The following is a 7764-nucleotide window of genomic DNA, read 5'->3' on the forward strand; positions in this document are numbered from 1 at the left end:
CAAAAGTCAAATGCTTTTCACACCTCTTATTTCAAAACAATTTCAAAACAAGGCTACGCTTATTTACAAGCTAAAGTCCTTAACGAAATCTTTTACTAATCACACACGACACTTTTCAAACAATTCAAACAAACAAAGTGAGCTAAGCAATTAAGAGCCCATGGATAACCATGGATGCAAAGGGTGCCTTACACCTTCCCTTTGTATAACTTACCCCCCGAACTCAAAATCTTTCAAAGGTCTTTCCTGTTCTTTTTGCCTTTCCAATTGGATAAAATAAAAGTCGGTGGCGACTCATGCTTAACCGCGACATTTCAATATAAAAAGTCAGTTCACCGTATTACAACTAGTATCACTATCCTCTAGCTCTTGCTTTGAGGTCTTGGAGCTTGAAGCTTTTAGAGTTATTGACATCTTCTCTACCTCTTTCTCCATGTTCTTATCTTTCTTTGCCCTTTTCTCATGCATGTCAAGGCATTTAAGATGTTGTTCATGTTCTTCTAGTTTACCAATGAGAGTGGTGATGTCTAAGGTATTTAGATCATTTGCTTCCTTTATTGCCGTAACCTTGGGTTGCCATTCCCTGTTCAAACATCTCAAGATTTTGTTAGTAGCAACTGCATTGGGAACAGTTATATCAAGAGAATTTAAACGATTTTTCAAATGTACGAATCTCTTTTGCATGTTTTCGATGGATTCACCATCTTCCATGTGAAAGAGTTCGAACTCTTGAGTTAACGTATTGATTCTAGCTAGTTTGACATCATCCGTTCCCTCATGGGCAACTTGCAATGTGTCCCACATAGCTTTAGCGGATCTACAATGGGAAACACGATAGTATTCATCAACTCCTAGAGCTGAGATTAGAATGTTTCTCGCTTTCCAATCGTATCCATATCTCTTTTCATCTTCAGCATCCCAAGTATTTTCTGGTTTTGGAACAACGGCACCAACTGCATTTGTCATGGTGATCTGAAAGGGACCATTGACAATTGCTGTCCAGATGTTCCTATCATTGGCATTGATATGAGCGCACATACAATCCTTCCAATAGCCATAGTTTTCACCGTTGAAAACTGGAGCTCTATTGTGAGCCCCTTTAGATCCGGAAGCCATCTTTCCAATAAGTGTTTCACGTAGCACGGAATAAACCAGAGCTCTTGATGCCACTTGTTAGACGCCAGGCTTAAGGATCTAGAGGGGGGTGAATAGATCTCTCAGAGTTTTTCGGAATTATTTCAAACTTAAGCGAAAGCGGTTCAGGATCGACTCGCGTCTAATCCGGGCCGCTATTGAAAAGGTTGTATATGTGATAAAACCACAAGATAATTGGGATTAACAATGAAAGGATAGATTATAGAATCAATTCGTTGCTCTAATGAAAAAAGATTAACTTCTGATTTGATAAACTTTGTTTGCAATGCTTTGATAATGGATGAAGCAAAAGCACAAATACTTGGTGATAATATCTAAATTAATTGTGATTCAATATGTGGTGAATTGTGATGTTTACGAAGGTTATTTATACACAATTTCAACACTTGAATCGTTGATCAATTTGCAATTATAACCAAATACGAACAAAACGTAAATGAAAAGATAAAGCGATAACAACACGATATTTGTTCAGGCAGTTCGTCGATCGTCCTCGCTACTACTACATCTGCTCCCAATTCCAAACGGGAATTGGGATGTCTTTCATTATTATTGAAAATAGTTTATACAAAGAAGATAACAAAGCGATAAACGATAAACCAATTATGTTGATCCTTTGAATCTTCTTCCCCCTTAATCTTGAGCCAGATCAAGGTCTTCCAAGAGCTTCAATTTGATTTCCTTGATGCAGTGTATTGAATTCCTTGAACCCTTGTTCTTCAATCTTCACACTCAGCTGAATCTTTGATAAAGCCTCTTGATAAAAACCCCAAAAATTCACCAATCTTGGAGGACAAAATCCGCAGATTTTATTCACCAAAACCCCACAAATCTTCACCCACTAAGAATCTTCAATTTCGTTCCATGGACGTTATCGATCTTGAACGCAAACCCTCAACGCGAAAATGATTGTGTGTAGTTGTGTTGGAGTTGTGTCAATGATCGAAGATGAGAAGCCTTTGTGTATCTTTCAGTTGCTGGTGTTGATTTGCAATAAATGACATCAAACAATATATATATATATATATATATATGGGAGTTGGTGTGTTGATGCAGAGCAAACATACAATTTTGGCATTTTTGTGAAGGTAGGTTGACTTGTTTCATTGATTAGGTCGACCTAACAGAAGCAGATTTAGTTGAGTTGAAATTGTACCCAGTTAGGTTGACCTGTTGAAGGTTTAGGTCGACCTAAAGTTAGTTGTTGCCAGTTAGGTCGACCTGTTGAAGGTTTAGGTCGACCTAAAGTCAGTTGAAATACGTTCTTGGGACTTTTCTTCAGTTTAGGTCGACCTAGGAGTGTGGGTAGGTCGACCTAACAGTGACATATGTAAATTCCTTCAATTTATGTCGACCTAGGAAGGTGAGTGGGTCGACCTAACAGTGGCATGTTTGTATCTTCTTTGTTTGCCTTAATTTGAGTCGACCAAATGATGTATTGGGTCGCCCTAGTTGATGCAAAACCATATGTTGAGTAATTTGAGCTTTATAGGTTAACCTTGACACAGGGTAGGTCGAACTACATTGTCTTGGATAGCCAAAACTTGATTTTCCTAGAGTCATCCACTTGTGCTTTTGTGTTTGCTCACTTATGATGTTTGCCATGAATCGAAAACTCCTTGGTGAGTATAGGCTTGTACTTACAATGATACTTGTAGGAGATAACTGATCTGTCACTAATTTTACTCTTACAAGAAGTACTTAACACATCTGCACAGTCCCCGATACTACTAATAGGATCATTACATGCATTTAATGCATGAGACACTTCTATCACGTTATCTTGGTGGTTCAGGTTTTCAAGGGATTTTGCTGCTGTAGAATTGTCACAAAGGGGAACGAAGTTCTCCTTAAACATACTGGTCGCTTCTTCTGACAAACTTCCCTTTTCAACTCTACCTGCCCCTAAGTCTGCCCCTAACACCTCATGTGTCTCTTTCAACTCTTTTTCTGATGGAAAGGTATTTGGTGCAACAAAAGCTTCTCCAATTTCTTCACCTGACTGGAAATCCTCCGCCGGAGAGGAGGAAAAAACCGAGTCCTTAGCTTCGCTAACCTTGACCGTGCCTTCCGGAGCAAACTTAAAAGGTCCCTCTTCCCTCATAAAAATCTTGAAAGGAATACCATCCACCAAAACCATGAGCTCCTCATTGATCAACAGATGTTTATTTGTTCTAATGAGGATTCTGGCTTCGCTCAACCTGACCTTGTTGATGGTCGAAATGTCGCATTTTACAAGAGATCCTAAGGAATCAGCCAGTAGGTTGAAGATCTTGAATCCCCACGCGTGGCAAGGAATCCCCGAAACTGTTACCCACACCATCCTTTCCACGTCCACATCCTTGGGATCCCAAGGTTTAATCTTACTAAACCACCGTTCCCACCAACTTCTTCTCTCAGCTAAGAATAATTCCACCTCCCCGAACACAAGATCTTCTAGTAAGCAAAGAGAAGGGCCAAGAACAGAGACCCTAATAGAGAATATTCCTTCCTCCAAAAAGATTCGCTTTATTTCCGAAGCGTCGTTCGGATCCCTTAACACCTCGGTGAAAGCTCTACCATACCTGATTTGATCCTCTTCTTCTGTAGACATCTTCAAAGTTCTGACCTGGATCGCCTCTCCCTTGTCTCCGTCTTTAAAACTTCTGTTTGTTACTACCTCCGTAAAGGATCTTTTATCAACCCAGCCTCCATTAATGCCTCCTTGACGTGAAGTCCCTTCCTTAGCAATAGCGTTGCCTCTGAATGAGACTCTGATCCTTACACCCTTTGATGGAACAATTGCTTGCCTAACGAATCTCGGAGTGTTTGCGTGCACTTTTCTTCCGTCGAGGAATAATTGACGGAAGAAAACATTATCCTTCTCCAAACATTATCAAGCTTTGTAATAATTGTATAAAGTTAAATTGTAATTATAAAATATATTTCTAAACCGCATCCTTAAAATTAGTAAGAAATTCTCACGAATTTTAAAAATATTTTAAATGCATTAAGGTTTAATGATTCAACTTTGCATAGTTCTTCACAAACAAATATGTGTGATACACATGATACTATTTATAATAACAAATATGTGTTTTATATAAATATTTATAATAACTCAAAAGATGTCAATAATTAAATTATTAGAAAGTATTGATTCTATTTTTCATGTTATATATACTCTGATTACATATTTTGATAACAATGTTCATAAAACAACTAAATTGGATGAAAAAAAAAAAGATAACAATCGATCAATACTGAAATTCTAAAAAAAATAAATATGAAAAGAAAAATAAGTTATCTTAATATTATTTTGTCTCATTTTAAGTTACTTTTTGTATATACATAATTCAATCCACTATTTTTTTCTAATTATTAAATTATTATTTCATTCAACCACTAACTTCTTTTACTATTATTAATTGAATTTAAAGGTAGTGCACTGACAGTGTAAACAAACTTTACACATACATCCAATCAAAATATGTCATATTAGTTTATTTAAATTAAAATTGTGTTTTAATTGAATACATGGTTGTGATTGGTTGACAATGTAAAAATATTTTACACTGTCAGTGCATATCCCTTTTTCTCCTATTAATTTCTTTATTATTTATTTATAAATTTTTAAATAAGGACCCGTTCCAAGAGAAAATAAAAAACGGACTATAAGAACTCACATTCTAGTTTAACAATAATATAGCTATATGATTCAACCCACTATTTTTTTTAATTATTAAATTATTATTTTATTCAACCACTAACTTCTTTTATCATTGTTTATTTCTTTATTATGTATTTATAAATTTTTAAACGAGGATCCACAGAAAATCAAAAAGACAATAAAAATTCACATCTAAGTTTAACAATAATCTACCTATATGAGTTATAAATTTCTTATTATTTCACCCTATATAAATTATAACTATTATAACTATTATATGAGTTCTAAATTTCTTATTATTTCACCCTATATAAATTATAACTATTATATGTGTTCTAAATTTCTTATTATTTCACCCTATATAAATTATAACTATTATAACTATTATTTCACCCTAAGAAAGACTCAATGACGAGGTATACTTTATCATCTTTGTGGCTATTCATAGATGGACTTATTTTAACTATTATATTGATTACTAAAACTATAACAATGATGCAGTTATATAAATCTTATGCGGCGATATGTAATTCATCACTAATTCCCCAGCTGGAATTATGAAATTTTCAAACATGTGGAGAGTGTTAAATGACCAGGTATCTAAATTGATTTGATTACAAATTTCTTGATTTGTTTTCCAAGTATCTAAATCATCACTAGACTGGTTTGATTTTCATATTTTGTTGCTGTGATGAAAACTCAGTTTATATATGGCATTCATAGTGTACTTTGTGATACATTGGCATTTATGTCGAACCTGAGTGGTTACCTGAGCAAACTCTATATTTTGATAATTCCCATGTATTTTATGTTTTCCACTGTTTTAGATTGGTTTGATTTTCATATTCTGTTGCTATAATGAAAACTCAGTGTATTGATGGCATTTGTCAAGTGCTTTGTGATACATCGGCATTTATGTCGAACCTGAGCGAAACAGACAAAGGTTACTATTGAAACCTGATGCTGTGATGAAACTCAGTGAACTGTTGCTATTGATTTTTCTCAGACAATTTGTACTCATGGCTTTGAGTTTTGGTTGAAAACTAGCTACTCCACTGTTTACAGCTGAAAGATTTAAATTGTTTGGATGCACCATGCATCAGCCAAGTATGGATGACGTTCGTAACTGTTTAACTGTGATTCATTACTGCTTTTTCATTTTCTTTTAATCACAACATGGATGACATTTCAACATGTTTGTAGTCTCTCTGCAAGTTCATACTACTCTCTTTTTGCAACACTATTATTCATATTTCACTTCCATTACCATTTTTATTATTGGCTTTTATACTTACTTTTTGAAACATAAATATCCAGACCAAATTGAAGAAGTAAACTTTATTTAACATTCTATATACTTGCAAGGTCTTGCAGAAAGCGTGGGACATCCTTATAGTTCATTCGATGTGTAGATCTGTCAATAACTATTTGGTATTTTTGGAGTTTTCTATCATGTGGCCATGTGATTGTATGCTATGAGTTCAAATTTCTTGGAGTCTTACCTTGGAAACTATAACATAGTATTTAGCGTGTTTCATGTGGCCGTTTATGTGTTTTTGTTGCATTTTTTTAATTTGCTTTCCACTTAAAATTCACGAATCATAATGTTGCCTAATCTCTCATGCAGGATTTTGAATGCCCGGGTTGGTGCACCTCCAGTTAAAATAGGTCCTAATGATAAGACCCGCACTACACTAGAATGCAGAACATGACCAAACGTAGGAATTATCTCCATGATATGCGTGATTTATTATTTTTAATTGGACATTGGATATTTCTTAGTCATTGATGTCACCATGTTGGTTAACTTTTAGGTAAACAACTCCAATATTTACTGATATTGAGTACTCTCAAGTAATAAAAAATGAAATACTGACATTAAAATAGGTTATTAGACATTGTTATTATTTGAATTTGACAAAGATCTAGTTTATTAACTATCATATTTACCTTTGTTTTTGTTTTTATTGCTTAAGTCATGGCTATGATTATCAAAATATTTTTCTTTTGCTTTGGTTGATGTTCTGTTTTTCACATTTATGCTTGCTATATATCTAAATATATAATTAGTATGAATAACCACTAATGTCTTTGGCATTCAACTATAATATTTATGCTTTCTTCAATGTCTTAGATTTAGATAGAAAATTCATTAAGTGGTAAATACAGAGATAAACAAAAGGGAATCATTTATGCTTTCTTCAATGTCTTCTATTTGTTTGTTATCATTAAAATTTTAATTAATCTATTTTTTAATTTTAATAAAATTAAAAATATAGTTTATCAAATTGAATAATATTATATAGTCATTCACAAAACTTACTTCTTATCTTACGGACCACTATCATCATATATATATATATATATATATATATATATATATATATATATATATATATATATATATATATATATATATATATATATATATATATATATAAAATCTATTCTATTTGTTTGTTGTCATTAAAATATTAATTAATCTATTTTTTAATTTTAATAAAATTAAAAATATAGTTTATCAAATTGAATAATATTATATAGTCATTCACACAACTTACTTCTTATCTTACGGACCACTATCATCATCATAATATATATATATATATATATATATATATATATATATATATATATATATATATATATATATATATATATATATATCCTCGTGCTCAAGTAGACGAGTGATCTCTTCAGGGATCTCTTCACTACTCTCTTCTTCAGCTTCGTACACAGGGCATTCAAAGTTGGGAGAGGGCATATGATCATTGTTTACAGCGGGTTTATCAAGAGATAATTTGCACTTGATTTATGTTTTGCTTTTCAGGAACAAATAAAAGAAAAGGTGTATGTGCAAATTTGAAAAACAATTTTGATTGATTTTATGGGTTTTTTAGATGTTACCATTTTCAGAAAAAGATAAACAAAAGGGAAGCAAAAATTGCTTTTTATTAATG

At 33.1% G+C, this 7764-nt stretch overlaps 1 non-coding gene across 1 annotated transcript; it reads left to right on the plus strand.

Moving 5' to 3' along the window:
* Positions 1-5487: 5487 nt before the first annotated feature.
* On the plus strand, positions 5488-5581 carry LOC131635731 (small nucleolar RNA snoR128). Its single transcript, XR_009293855.1, has one exon. It is a non-coding gene; the product is annotated as a small nucleolar RNA snoR128 (small nucleolar RNA).
* Positions 5582-7764: the final 2183 nt, after the last annotated feature.

This window comes from Vicia villosa, unplaced genomic scaffold (assembly GCF_029867415.1).
Source record: "Vicia villosa cultivar HV-30 ecotype Madison, WI unplaced genomic scaffold, Vvil1.0 ctg.001537F_1_1, whole genome shotgun sequence".
Taxonomy (NCBI): domain Eukaryota; kingdom Viridiplantae; phylum Streptophyta; class Magnoliopsida; order Fabales; family Fabaceae; genus Vicia; species Vicia villosa.